Below are 15,586 nucleotides of genomic sequence, written 5' to 3' on the forward strand. Positions count from 1 at the left end.
CAGAGGATGAGATGGGTGGATGGCATCACCGACTCAATGGACATGGGTTTGGGTGGACTTCGGGAGTTGGTGATGGATAGGGAGGCCTGGCGTGCTGCAGTTCATGGGGTCACAAAGAGTCGGACACGACTGAGCAACTGAACTGAACTGAACTGATGTAAGGTCCATGCCCAGGTTCATTTTTTTTTTTTGGCAAATAGGTACACAATTACTCCAGCATCTTTTGTTGTAGCCACCATTATTTCTCCATTGACTTGCCATGCCCCTTTGTAAAAATTCAGTTAACTGTATTTATGTGAGTCTATTTTGGGGTTCTCTGTTCTGTTCCATTGATCTGAGTGTCCAGCTTTCATTATCTTGAAAACTGTAGCTTTATAGTTAATCTTGAAATTGGATAATGTGAGTCCTCCAACTTTATTATTCTTTTGCAGCATTATGTTGGCTTTTCTGGGTCCTTTGCCTTTCCACAAAAATCGGTTTGCCAATATCCATGAAATAACTTATTGGGATTTTGATTGGTATTGATTTGAGTCTATATGTCAAGCTGAGAAGAATTGATGTCTTAACGTTATTGAATTGCAATTCATGAATAGGGACTGTATCTTTTACTTAGACATTTAAAATTTTCTTTTCCAGTGTTTTTACTATATAGACACTAATTGTATTTTGTTATGTTTATATATAAGTTCTTTAGTTTATTGGTGCTACTGTAAGTGGTATTTAAATAATTCAAATTCCATTTGTTCATTGCTGGTATGCAGGAAAGCAATAGACTTTTGTATATTAACCCTGTGTCATATGGTCTTCATGAGTTCTAGAAGGGTTTATTTTGGCTGAAATTTTTTTTTTCCTGTAGAAAACCATTCCAACTATGAATAAAGACAGCTTTATTTCTTCCTTTATGATATACACACTTTCATTTCTTTTTCATGTTTCATTGTACTAGCTAGGATTTCCAGTATAATGTTAAATAGGAGTGGTAAGAAAGAGACATCCTTACATTATTCTTGACCTTTCAATTTTTCAAAGTTGCTCAGCTGTGTCTGATTCTTTGTGACCCTATAGATACACAGTCCATGGAATTCTCCAGGCAAGAATACTGGAGTGGGTGGCTGTTCCTTTCTCCAAGGGATCTTCCCAACCCAGGGATCAAATCCAGATCTCCCACATTGCAGGTGGATTCTTTACCAGAAGCCCAAGAATACTAAAGTGGGTAGCCTGTCCCTTCTCCAGGGGATCTTCCTGACCCAGGAATCAAACTGGGGTCTCCTGTGTCACAGGCAGATTCTTTACTAGCTGAGCTACAAGGGAAGCCCATTCTTGATCTTAATCTTACTATTAAGTATGATATGGGATGTAAGTATTTTGTTGATGTTCTTTATTGTGTTGAAGAAGTTTGCTTACATTTCCAGTTTGCTGAGCTTTTTTTTTATGATGATGAATAAGCATTAGATTTTGTCAAATGCTTTTACTGCATCAACTGATAGGATTGTATGATTTTTCTTCTTTAGCCTTTTGCTATGGTGGATTATACTGACTGATTTTCAAATGTTGAACTATCCTTGCATTTTCAAATATTGAACTATCCTTGATAATATGAAGTCTTCTAGCCCAGGAACCTGAAATAAAATCCACTTGGTTGACATAATCATTATACATTGTTAGATTTGATTTGCTAATATTTTCTTGATAATTTTTTTGTTTGTAAGAGATACTGATCTGCAGATATTTTATAATGTCTTTAGTTATTAGGATGCTATTTACTTCATAGGATGAACTAAGATGTGTTCCTTCTGTTTCTTTGTTTTGGAAGAGATTGTAGAGAATTGGTAATATTTCTTCCTTGAATATTTGGTAGAATTCACCAGTGAAACCAACCGGGCCTACTGTTTGCTTTTTTATAAGATTTAAAAATAATTATTGATTCAATTTCTTTAATAGCTGAAGGGCTATTCAGGTTATCCATTTTTCTTTCTGTGACTGTTTGTAGTTTGTGTCTTTTGAGGAATGAGTCCGTTTCAGCCAAGTTATCAAATTCTATCAAACAGAATTGTTCCTTATTATTACCTTAGTATTGTTTTAATGTGAATAGAATCAGTAGTGATGACCATTCTTTCATTTCTGATTTGGTAATTCGTTCATTCGCTCCTTTTTTCTTGTCTAGCCTGGCTGGAGGAGGAGGTCTCGTTCAGTCGTGTCCGACTCTTTGCGACCCCTTGGAAGGCAGCCTACCAGGCTCCATCATCCATGGGATTTTCCAGGCAAGAATACTGGAGAGGGCTGCCATTTCCATCTCCAGGGGATCTTCCCAACCAAGGGATCGAACCCAGGTATCTTGCATCTCAGACAGACGCTTTACCGTCTGAGCCACCAGGGAAGCCCCAGAGGGGAAAAAAGAGAAACTCCTTAATTGATAAAACTGTAGGTCTTGACTTGCTAGGTCAAGTTTTACTAGTTGTTTTGTAGAATTTTTGTTCTTTGGCACATGAATATAATAGTTGCATATAATAATCAGGAATATAATAATTCATAATGTGATGAGATGTTATATCTCAAAAATGACAGAATTTTTAAATACTACAAACTCTTGATCTTAAGAAGCTTAGAATTTTAACTTTTGGCATGTCATTTAACAATTAACTGAGCATGTACTATGTGTCAGGCACTGTGCTGAGCCTTGGGGTACAGTGGTGAGCAAATTAGACATGGTCCCTATTTTCAGGGTAACTGGTCTAACATGAATCAAATAATGTTGCAAATAAATGAAAAGTTGCTACTGTGGTAAATTATGTAGGGAGAAAGGCATAGGGTCTATGACACCAATTCATAGAGGGATTTGACCAAGCTTAGGAAATCAGGGAAGCCTTCTTTGAGGAAGAGACAAAGGACCTGAGGTCTGAGACTGAGTAGAAGTTAAGTAGGCAGAAAGCAAAATATGTTTCTGGCAGGAGTGATAGCACATGCAAGGCCCTGAGGTGGGAAGGACTATGTCAGTATGAAGTCCTAAAAGGCCAGTGTGTCTGAGAAGGACATAAGGTGCAGGATCGTGGTGGGAACTGATGGTGGAGAGGGCAAGGCCTGGCCAGGCTGGCGTTGGGTGTTTCTCATAGGAGCTGTGGGAGTTGTTCTTGCTATGACTAGTCTAAAACACTAAGGCTGCTCTCCAGCTCCTGCTTTTTTTTCTCAGAAGAAAATGAGAGCTGGCAGAGGACTGCATTCATCACCTATTGTCTTCTTCATTTAGCCAGCCCTGTACGGGCATTTCCGTGGAGTTATACTTTTAAAATAACTAGTTTTATTGAGGTATAATTTATAAAAAACTTTACCCACTTTAAGAGTATGAATCAGTGAGTTTTAGTAAACTTCAAGAGTTGTTGGGACTTCCCTGGTGGTCCAGTGGTTAAACCTTCGCTTTCCAATGCAGAGGGACCAGGTTCAATCTCTGGATGGGAAGCTAGGATCTCACTTGCCTCCTGACCAAAACACCAAAACACAAAACAATATTGTAACAAATTCAGTAAAGATGTTAAAATGGTCCACATTAAAAAAAAAAAAAAAAACTTTGAAAAGTTGTGGAGAGAGTGGATATCTGACTTGTATCTGGAAATTTTGTATCACACGTGACCAAGGGACAATTTAAAAGTGAGTGATGTTGAGAAGGGCAAGGTGCTTTTTCAGAAGTGTGCCCAGTGCCATACCGTGGAAAAGGGGACAAGCCCTAGGCTGGGCCAAACCCCCATGCTCTGTTTGGGTGAAATGCAGTTCAGGCCCCTAGACTCTCTTATGCAGGTGCTCACAAGAACAAAGGCATCACTGGGAAGAAGAGACATGGACGGAGTATTCAGAGAATCGTATGTAGTACATCCTTGGAACGAAACTAACCTTCACTGGCATTAAGAAGGCAGAAAGAGCAGACTTGATTGCTGTCGTTGATCAGTCATTAAGTCATGTCCAACTCTTTGTGAACCCATGAACTGCAGCAGGCCAGGCTTTCCTGTCCTTCACCATCTCCCGGAGTTTGCTTAAACTCATGTCCATGGAGTTGGTGATGCCATCCAACCATCTCATCCTCTGCCACCCCCTTCTCCTCCTGCCTTCAATGTTTCCCAGCATCAGGGTCTTTTCCAATGAGTCAACTCTTCACATCAGGTGGCCAAAGTATTGGAACTTTAGCTTTAGCATCAGTCCTTCTAATGAATATTCAGTGTTGATTTCCTTTAGGATTGATTGGTCTGCTCTCCTTGCTGTCCAAGGGATTCACAAGAGTCTTCTCCAGCACAATTTAAAAGCATCAATTTTTCAGCGCTCAGTCTTCTTTATGGTCCAACTCTCACATCGGTATACGACTACTGGAAAAACCATAGCTTTGTCTATACAGACCTTTGTAGGCAAAGTAATATCTCTGTGTTATAATATTCTGTCTAGGTTTGTCATATTTTTCCTTCCATGGGGGAAGTGTCTTCAAATTTTGTGGCTGCTGTTACTGTCCGCAGTGATTTTGGAGCCCAAGAAAATAAAATCTGCCACTGTTTCCATTTTTCTGCCCTCTATTTGCCATAAAGTAATGAGACTGGATGGCATGATCTTATTTTTTTGAATGTTGAGCTTTAAGCTAGCTTTTCCACTCTTCCCTTTCTCTCTCATCAAGAGGCTCTTTAGTTCCTCTTCACTTTCTGCCATTAGAGTGTTATCATCTGCATACCTGAGGTTGTTGATATTTCTCCCAGCAATCTTGATTCCAGCTTGTGATTCATCCAGTCCAGCATTTCATATGATGTACTCTGCATATAAGTTAAATAAACAGAGTGACAATATACAGGTCCATGTCCGGTTCTAACTGTTGTTTTTAACCTGCATACAGGTTTTTCAGACTTGATAGCTTGTGTCAAGACAGCTACTAATGAGTAATTGTTGGCTGCTGCCTTATTTACTACAAAATAGAAATGTCTATGACCTTTTTATAGGTACAGTATCTAAATTGATTGCATATACAAGAATTCAGATCATAAAAGGCTGATAGAATATTTCTGTTGGAAAGTCCTGATTTAAATAAGATTGGCTTGTGGCTAAATCATGATAGCTTTTTGAATTTTGGTAGTAATTCTGATTCAGCAAGTGGCAAAAAAACTAAAAAAGAAAACAATATTTTAACACTGTTTTCCTTTTGTAAACATATGACTGAATTTGACTGGTAATGTTGAACCGTTTACAGAGATGGTGAATGCCATCTCAAAACCTATAGGAGGTTGGTTTTATAGTTAGGTCTATATAACAGGTTATATTAATGTATTTAAGTGCCAAGGAGATCCATTTACTGTTTCATAGAACAGAGAAAGACTCATTTGTGTATTTCAAGTTGTTTTGATTAGCCTGCTGAAGGCAAGGGCTGAAGATAAGCTGGCAGTGTCTAATTTATCTTTTGGATCTTAACTATGTTTATTTAATTAAAATTCGCTGTATCTAAAATGTCCTCTTTTATTTAACGAAAGGCATTGTAGTGTAGTTTATGTATAATATCAAAGAATATTTCACACACACGAGTTGTGTAACCATCACCAAAATCCAGTTATTACACATTTCTATCACAGTGAGCTCCCTTGTGTTGGTTAGCAGTTAATCCTCACTTCTCTCCTCCCCTACAAAGACACATGATGTCCTAGGCATTCAGGGTCTGATTTCTGTCACTGTAAGTTTGCCTTTTGTGGACTAGTCATATAAAGGGACTGTTACTGTATACAGTCTTTTGTAGCTGGCTTATTTGCATAATAGATCTGAGGCTCATCCAAGAGTAGTATAGGTCAGTTGTTGTTCCTTTTTATTGCTGAGTGATGTTCCACTGGACATGGATACTCACATTTATGTATCCACTCAAAGTTGATAGACATTAGGTTGGGTTATTCTGCATTTTGGCTGTCATGAATAACGCTGCTGTAAACATCTGCATATGAACCTCTTTTGTGAACATGTGTTTTCGTTTCTCTTAGGGAGATTCCTGAGAATGGAATTGCTGGGTGTTGTGATAAGTTTGTGTTTGGCTTTGTAAGAAACTGCCATACTGTTTCCCCAAAGCAATTGTACATTTTACATTCCTACCTGCAATATAAGAAGGTTTCTGTTTCTCCATTCTTTAACAACATTTGACATTGTCCTTTAAAAAAATTATATTCATTCAAGTGGGTGTGAATTGGTATCTCACTGTTGGTTTTAGTTTGCATTTACCTACTGACTAATCTCATTAGTTGAATATGTTAATCATGTTTTATGAGCTAATTAGCCCTTCATATATTTTCTTTCATGAATGTCTACCCAAGTCTTTAGCCTATTTTAAAATTGGGTTGTTTGTCTTATTATTAAATTAGAAGTATTCTTGATATACTTTGGGTATAATACCTTAATCAGTATGCTATTTACAAATATTTCCTCACAGTCTGTGGGCTTGTTTTTAAGATTCTTAATGATGTCCTTTGAGATATTTTTAAAAATTTTGACAAAGGAGATTTGTTTATATTTTTTTCTTTTACTGATCTTCTTATTGGTCTCTTCCAAAAAGGCAAAGAATTCTTTGCCTAACACAAGGTCATAAAGATCTATTCCTTTGTATTCTTCTGGGAGTTTTATGGTTTTAGCTTTTATATTTAAGTCTTTGATCCATTTAGGGTTAATTTTTGTGTATGGAATGAGGTGAGGGTTTAAGTTCATGTCGGTATCCAACCGTCCCAACATCATTTGTTGACAAGATTGAACCAATGGTCAAACGTGCCCTGACAATTCTATAAGACTCTGAATTGTCTTTGTACTTTTGTTAAAAATCAATTCACCATACATAAAATTTCATGGCTTTCTTTATGACTTTCAATTTCTTTTCTTTGATCTATGTGCCTATCTTGCATCAGTGCCACACTATCTTGATTACTGTGGCTTTATAGTATGTTTCAAAGTCAGGCACTATTGGTCCTCCAATTCTGTTCTTTTTCAAAATTATTTGCTCTATTCTTCATCCTTAAAATTTCCATATAAATTTCAGAGTCAGTTTGTCAATTTCTGTAAAAAAAATTTGCTAAGTTTTTTTTTTAATAGGGATTGCATTTAATATGTAGATCAATTTGGGGAAAATTGCCAACTTGACAATATAGAGTCTTTTAGCCCACGGACATGAAATATCTCTCCATTTATTTAGATCTTCTTTAATTGATCTCAGCCATGTTTCACAGTGTTCAGCGCACAAGCCTTGCCTTTCATTTGTTAAATTTATTCCTAAGTATTTTCTTATTTATGATGCTATTGTGAGTGGCCATATGTTCATGTTTTATTTTCACCACTCTGGCTGTTGATTCTCTCAATTTTTTTTTGCTGGAAATGACCTCATTCTGAGACCAGGCAGAATCAGAAAATCAAGAGGGCTTCACGCTCTGTCCCCCAGCCTGACTTTGGAAGACCCAGGTTTCCCAAGGCCCACAGCTGGTTGCAACTCAGAGTACAGTTAACCCTGGAGGCCCCAGATAAATGACAAGGCTGTCCTGTTGGACAACAGCATGTAGAAAGGTGGGGGCCACAGGAAGTGGACCGCACAGGTGTGGCATTAACAGGGTCTTTGGGATGCAAGCAGACTCCAAATGTGGAACCCAGGCTCCGGGATGGAACCAGGAGCAGGGCTACAGGTGGGGATGGTTCCCTGGATGGGGGGTGGGGGGTGGGGTTGACCACAGAACAGGACGGTGGGAGGATGCTCTTCCAACAAGACTGCTCAGCCACGGACACCCATGCCCACCTCCCATGCCTGGCATGGAGTTTGGGGCCGAGCGTGGAGCTGAGCCTCTCAGATCCTTGGGGTGCCATCAGGCCTGGAGCACAAGTCGAGGCAGATCCCAGGGTGGGGAGATGGCGCTACCCGAGAAAGGACTGGAGAGGGGCCGAGTTGTACAAAGCACGCAGTTGGCACTCAAGTGTCGGTCCACAGCATTGGTTTGACAGGGACTGGGCTCCCCTCAATTGGAGCGATTCTTGTCTTTCTTTAACCAATGAGGAAACAGGCTCTGAAAGGTGATGTCACTGTCTGCCAGGCACCAGCCTCTCCAGCCTCGTCTCTTGCCTCTGCTCTACCCCTTCACACACACCCCATCCTCCAGCCCTCCCAGGTCCCGTACTCTTCCTTGAACCAGCCAAACGCTTCCCAGTCTCTGAGCCCCTGCAGGCGCTGTTCCCTCTGTCTTCTGTGCTCATCCCACCATGGCATCCTAACAAACGCCCCCTCTTCCCTCCCAGATCAGTGCCACTCTGTGAAGCTTGCCCAACCTCTGCAGGTAGGTTCGGACAAGCCCTGCTCAGAGCTCCTTAGCCTCCATGCATCCCTGCGGCTGGCACCTCCCATTGCACCAGACTCGCCTGCTCCTGCGTGTTCCTCACCCACCAGGCTTAGAGCTGGTGTACCAGGGGTACCAGGGCACAGCTTATAATGTGCTAAATAAGGGCTCCTGCCTGGGCTTTTGAAAGGATGCACAAGTGAGGGGTGAGTGAAGGCGTTGGACCGTAGAGAAGTGAAGAAACGCTTGCCGTCATGTCTTGTCCTCCTGAAGGGTTAACATCTAAGGTCACCAACTCCTCAGTGACTCAAACAGGGGCTTTCAGGGGCTGGAGATGGCAGGAGAAGGTCTGTGGTCCATTCTCCTGCCTCTAGGCTGGAAAGTAGTGTCTTTATTATTTCATGGGTGAATCAGAGAGGTCTTCCTCTCTGGCCACTGTCACAACGCATCACCCTGCCAAGAACCCTGATTTTCAGCAGCCACAACCAGCATCCGCTAGTCATCAGAGTGGCCTGGAGGTCACAGGATCTGTGTGCTCATTACCTGCCCGGCCCTGTCCTGTGGCCATCGTTACCACCTCATTCAACTTTCACTGCAAATCAGTGGGGTGTGTACGCATGCTCAAGCTCAGCTGCTAAGTTGTGTCCAGCTCTTATGACCCCAAGGACTGTAGCCCGCCAGGCTCCTCTGTCCATGGCATTTTCTAGGCAAGATACTAGAATGGGTTGCCACTCCCTTCTCCAGGGGATCTTCCCGACCCAGGGATCAAACCCGCACCTCCTCTATTGGCAGGCGAATTCTTCACCAGTGTGCCGCCAGGGCTTCCCTGTCCACCCTCACTTTTATTTCCGTTTTGTTGTGTTTAGTTTTCTCCATACAAAAGAAATATCTGCTCATCTCAATTTTTTTAAAAAAACAATAGAGAAAATGAGAATCCTCATCATTCCATGCTGTGATTCCCATTCACAGATGAGGAAACTCAGGTTTGTGGTACTTTCTACACAACGTAACCTTCTTGCCCTGTGGTCAATCAGCTGGGCTGTCTTTCTGCCTGGTGTGACAGCAGCAGCTCAATGCCTCTCAGGGGAAACCACGGCCCTAGGGTGGGCTCGGGCAGTTGGCAACAACTGGCTGATTGGTAGAGATTTTTCTTCAGGGTTGGTGCTTAGAAATCAATATTTACTTGTGCCATATATCGTGGCGCCTGCCTCCCCGCTCAGGGATGGCAGAGAAGAGCAATAATCTTGACAAAATCTAAATAGCGTTGTTTCAAGTGAACTGGAGAGGCGTCTTCGTACATTGGGTTCCCGGAGAGTCCATAAATCTGAGACTGATGAATTACCTGGGCAGGTGCCTCTGCCACTGGCATCCTCGCTGAAGACCAGAAAGTGGGATAATTACTTCTCTGGCGCTGGTTGTCGAGAGTGAGCCGGTCCATTTTTCTCTTTTATTACCACTGAGTTTCAGGAAAGTGTCTGCCGGATCCCCCCTTCCTGCCCCCCTTTTCTAAATGTTGGATTTATTTGATGACTCCACCAGGCCCGGTGGGCGGGAGCTGGAGCCAGGGAGCCAGAGCGAGCCCTGCAGGGAGGAGGACTTGGCCCCCAAGCCCGCCTGCCCGAGGCCTCAGTAGGCGGGTGTGATGGGTGGATGGCTGGACATCCACCCATTCATAACCGTCATCCCCATCAGTGGTGCCATAAATTTTCCTTCCTTCCCTTCCCCTTTCTCTGTGGGCTGGCTGTGCCCAAGTCAAGGCAGCAGAAGTGGGCTGAGATGAAGGTTTTCTTAGCCTTGGGAAATGTGGTCTGAGCAGCCAAAGACAAAGCTGAAATTTGAGGTTCAGGTGCTAAAGGGAAATGGGAGAATCAGCTGCCGGGAGTAGGGGGTGGGGGGCGGGCACTGGCGGACCTGACCAACTCAGGCGTGTAGATCAGAGTGTTTCTGGAAGTTGGGGGGTAGTGCTGACCGTGTGAGGGAAAAGAGTCCATTCTATCCTCTCCACCTTCTCTCCTGCCCCCAAGACCTGCTTTCAAACTCCATCCTTCTCAACCTTGACATTGATATGTGGTTTTTTTTGTTGCCTTAATTTGGATCTCTCAAAGTGTCCTCTGGATCGTCTCTTAACTCTGGGATGCCTCATACTAGGTGTACTCCCTGAACATTTAGTTAATTAGGTAATGTTTACTTTGACAGAGCCTTATGCATCTGTGGTAACCACTGCTGAAACGCCTTGTTTATTCATTCACTCATTCAGTATTTACTGGCTTCTCACTCTGTGATAGAATCTGTGCTACGCGGGTAGGGATACCACAGAGAGAAGAACCAGATAGGGTTCCCACCTTCCTGGAGCTTAGACTGCAGTGAGAGCTGCTGCTGCTGCTAAGTCACTTCAGTCGTGTCCGACTCTGTGAGACCCCAGGGACGGCAGCCCACCAGGCTCCCTTATGCCTGGGATTCTCCAGGCAAGAACACTGGAGTGGGAGCAGACAGTATATAAAGTCAATCATCTATTGCATGTTTTATAGCTCAAGTAAGGGGTCAGGGAAGACTGTCTTGAGGAAGTAATGAATGGGAGTTTCTCAGTTAAGAGGGAGGAAAAAAAGGCATTCTAAGCAAAGAGAACAGCATGTGCAAAGGTCCTGGGGTGGGCAGGTTAGCATGACCAGGAGGCAAGTGTGGCTGGAGCGGATAAGTGAGGGCAGTGAGGTAAGTGAGCCTGGAGCAGCATTGGGCCCACTCTGGGTAGGGCCATGCAGGTCATGTTGAGAAGTTCTGTCTTTCCAGTTACAGTTCGGGAAGACTTCAGAGGACATTTGACCAGGGAAGTATGGGTCCTACAGTCAGGCAGCCTCTCAGACCCTCCTCCACTTCTAGAGAGATCCAAGGCCACTGCAATTCTTTGCTGGCTTTGACCAACTGTGTTCCCTGGGCTCCCACACATCTGGATTTAGGCACGACACAGCCAGATTCACTGCAGCACGTTGGGGGAAGAAAGAGTCCAGAGTGAAGCCCTGGCTGCTCTGATGACCCCAATTCACACCCCTGGGGTTGAGGCCCAGACCCTGGACACACCTTGGCTGCTAACACCCTTTTCTTGGTGGCTGCTCTGACCATGTGCAAGGATGGACATAGTCCCCATTAGCTCTGTTGACCTCACTCTTGTCTAATAACCAAGTGTAAAGCCTTCTCTGGGTTAAACCTGGCCCTCCGAACCTTGGCATAAAAGGGAAAGGCCCATCCTTGCAGGGCACCAAGAGCCAAACCACTTTCTCTTTTGGGAAACCGCTTACCCCAATTCCAGCAAGGCCTGGCTGGGTGCTCCCAGGAGCGGCATCCACCCTGTCTCCCTCTCCTGCCCCCTTGTGTTCTGTGCTCTCTTGAATAGAAGGGTGGGGTGGGCTTGAAGCTGGCTAGGAGTTTGGGTAGATGCTCAGCCCACCTCACCTGTACCTCACCTGCAGCAGGTGACCATGGATGATGCTATGTTAATAGTTGGAGTAACGGGGCCGTCATCCTCTCCCCTTCCCCATTTTGCTACTGGCTCTTAAGTAGGAGCCACCACACTATTGGGACTATTGTCCAGAAGCGTTTGCTGTCGCTTCTCTCTCTCCTTTTATTTAAGGGAGAAGCAGTGGCTTGTCTGATGAGTGAATTCAATTGGCATTGTCATTCTGTAACCCACACAGTTAGATTGGATCCATCTAATGGGATCAGCAATACTGGCCCACTTGAGGACCACGGTGCAGGGAAATGTTCTCTGTTTGATACCAGACAACGTGGGTCCTCTTCTAGGCTTTGCCCCTCACTAGCTGAGTCATCTTAGTCAAGTGACTTCACCTCTCTGAGCCTCTCCTGTGAAGGGTGGGTGGGGTTGTCCAGAACAAGATATGATTTGAGAGCTGTGAAGGGGGATGTGGACCGCAGTGGGCACGGGTGTGAGAGTTCAGAATAACCCTGGTGTCCCTGGCTCCGTGTCTGTTTCATTGACACATGACATTTAACAGTCATGTCCGTCCTTTGTGTTACTGTGAACTTTGTGTCTATAATGTGGCTCAGGCTCCAGATCAATAAAGCTCCAATCAAAATGACTTGGATCGTAATGAAATTCATTACTGCACCTGATGAGAATCCAAGAGTGAATGAGGTTACGGATGGGGTTGATTCTACAGCCCAAGGGCTATTTTAGGATTTTAGGAGAATTCAGAAAGGGATCCCATCGAGCTGTCAGCAGGCTCCAAGGGAGGGGGAGAAGAGAGAGGATAATGCCAGGTACTAATGATCAAAACTTGTGTTCCATGACCTTAGGCAAACCTTTCTCCCTCAGTGGAGCCTCATTTTCCCCATGTGCACAGTTGGACAAGAACATCGCCCACCCCCACAGGCTGTCAGGAGGCTTGATGAGATTTTCTGAGTGAACCCTTCTGTGTGGAGCCTGGTAGGCAGCAAGCACTTGGCAAATAGCTCATTGCCAGCGCTGTTGCTGTGGCTGGTGTGTGACGGGTGTTGTGTGGGTGATGCCGCTTGCTCTGTGTTGCCCCTGGATGTGGAGGTGGTATCTTCAAGAGGAACCCCTGGTGGATAGAGTTCAGGAGAAGGGACTTTCTGACCAGGTGAGCTGCCTGGCACATGGTAGTGGAGACTGGGCCTGGGGGGAGACCCTGCGGCAGAGACCCAGGCCCCAGGGGAAGGGCTTCCAGCCTGGGGTGGGGACATTCTGGGGGATGAACCAGTGATGGAAGCAAAGAGCACAGTCGCAGCTTCTGAGCACACAGCGGGCATGAACATAGCCTCTCTGGATACAACTGGACTCCTTGCCCAGCTGGCAGCCAGTGCCTCCTAGATTAGGCCTCAGCAAAGCCACTGGACCACGGGATCGATTCTCTCTTTGTTGACACAGCCCTTGCTGTCACTCCACGTGCAGGGGGAGGAGAGCCCAGCCCGCCCTGGACAATGCCCTGCAAACCAGCCAGCTCCGGAACCTGCCTCTTCCAATCACTTGACCTGGCTGAGCCTTAGTCTCCCTTTCTGTAAAATGGGATCTAGATCCACTTCATATTTCTGTTGGGCCTTAAATGGGTTTATATGAGGCAAGTCCACCAACAGGTGTGCTGTGAATGATGACTATATGCCAGGCACTGAGCTGGGCTCTACAGTTTAGTTGCTAAGTTGTGTCCAACTCTTTTGTGACCCCGTGACTGTAGCCCGCCAGGCTCCCCTGTCCATGGAATTCTCTAGGCAAGAATACCGGGGTGGTTTGCCATTTCCTTCTCCAGGGAATCTTCCCGACCCAGGGATCAACCCCACATCTCCTGCACTGGCAGTTGGATTTTTACCACTGAACCACCTGGGCAGCTCTATAGGGACATAGAACAGGGGCCTAACAGTGGAGACCTCGTAGAATTGCAGTGAGGTTTGGCTGAATCACTAGATGTAAAGGATTTAGCTTGGTGCCTGCCCCTCAGGCCCAAAGACACAGAGCGAGTAGCACTTAGGGTTTGGGGCAGTGCTCCTTGGACATAACTCCCCAGGGAAGTTTTTAAAAAAACTTCAGGTTCAGGACCCCCAGTGCCAGAGATGCTGTTGCAGCAGCTGTGAGTGGGGCCCAGGGACCTGAGTCTTCAATGAGCTTCCCGGGGCGGCTGCCGCAGGAGTTCTTTGGCCTGGGGTTTGGGAACCAGCCCAACAGGGATGCAGAGCTGAATGAAGCAGAGCCGCCGTCCTGATGGAGCACGGGGGCTGGAGAGGAGATGCCCACTCGTGAGGAGCTCCAGTGTGAGGCTGAGTGAGGCACCAGCTCTGGAGCTAAGAGGCCTGGGTTTGAGTCCCAGCTCCACCACTCTCCTGCTGGGTGACTTGGTCACATCCCCCAGCCTCAGTTTCCTCTTCTGCAAAATGGGGCCAGTGCAGTTGGCTGTTAGGGCGAGAGGGGGCCACCCCACTCGAAAGAACGGCCCGGGGTGACTCTTGTAGGACTGTAGGTCTCTGGTCCCTACCTTCTCCCCCAGTCCTCCTCTGAACGACCCCATAGACTTGCCATGTCCCCACCTTCTCTTCTCAGACCCCCTCTGAATGACCTCATAGACGTGCCAGCGTCTTTCCCACACCTCCTGAGAGGTGGAAAGGGGCCTTCCTTGCCCCTGGGTCCTGGATCTCTGCCAGAGGAAAGCCGCCTACTGGGTGGCGATGTTGGTGTGGGCACTGGGCCCTGGGGCCTCTGGCTGGCCCAGCTCCTGCGGGAACGTGGGGAAGCTGAAACTAAGACCTGTGCAGATGGAGCATCTGAGTGCCCCCTGCCCCCCAGCTCCTGTGATGTCACTAAACCCAGCACCTCGTCTTCCCCTGCATAGTCGTGTGACCTGCCCATGGCCTTTGATCTGCTCACCCAGGAGGGAGTTTGGAGGTGATTGTGGCTGCTGGAGTGGGTTGAGAGGGAGGAGGCCTGGACCTCCCCAGGGCAAGTGGGGCTCCCGGTTTCTTCCAGGCTCCCCATCCGTGTCAGACCCTCCTTTCTGGGCTACATCCCGAGGGGACAAGATTTACAGCGGTCACAGCTACTGTTCGCATCTTTCCACGAGGGCAATGTGCTCTCTCGTCTCCATCGTCTCAATTAGCATCAGGGCAGCTTTTACCAGGAGATCTCCTTTCAGGAGTGACATACAACATGTTTGAAAGGAAGTGCAGTTTCCATTTTCTCCCCCTCTTACCCATCACAACGCATTTCCATTTCAGTCGAGTCTGTTTTCTTTTTGCACATCACATTTCAGAAGCCTCAGCATTAAAGACCAGGTGGAAATGCCGTTTGGAGCTGTCCTTTCCCAGAACCTTCCTGCTCCTCCTCCCCACCCCTCAGTGGGCCGGTCTCTTCCTGACCTTTGCTCCCTTGGAAAGAAGGGCTTGAGTCCACTTCTGTCTGCCTTGAAGCCTCTTGACCACCTACTCCAACCACCTGCAGGCCCCCGGGTGAAGATGGTGGTTAAAAGTGGCCCAGGAGTCGCCAATGAACTGGAATTTATGATTTCTATAAGTTGAATTGTGTTTCTCCAAAAAGATGTATGGATGTGAGCGTTGGACCATAAAGAAGGCTGAGTGCCAAAGAATTGATGCTTTTGAACCGTTGGGCTGAAAAAGACTCTTGAGACCCTTGGACTGCAAGGAGATCAAATCAGTCAATCCTAAAGGAAATTAACCCTGAATATTCATTGGAAGGACTGATACTGAAGCTGAAGCTCCAATACTTTGGCCACCTGATGTGAAGAGTCAACTCAATGGTAAAGACCCTGATG

The 15,586-nt window shown here is 45.7% G+C and overlaps 1 pseudogene; it reads left to right on the forward strand.

Annotated features, from left to right (window-relative positions):
• The window catches only part of LOC133061049 (cytochrome c-like), an 84,081-nt pseudogene that overhangs the window by 9,458 nt on the left and 59,037 nt on the right, over positions 1-15,586 (forward strand).

Source organism: Dama dama, chromosome 8 (assembly GCF_033118175.1).
Source record: "Dama dama isolate Ldn47 chromosome 8, ASM3311817v1, whole genome shotgun sequence".
NCBI lineage: Eukaryota > Metazoa > Chordata > Mammalia > Artiodactyla > Cervidae > Dama > Dama dama.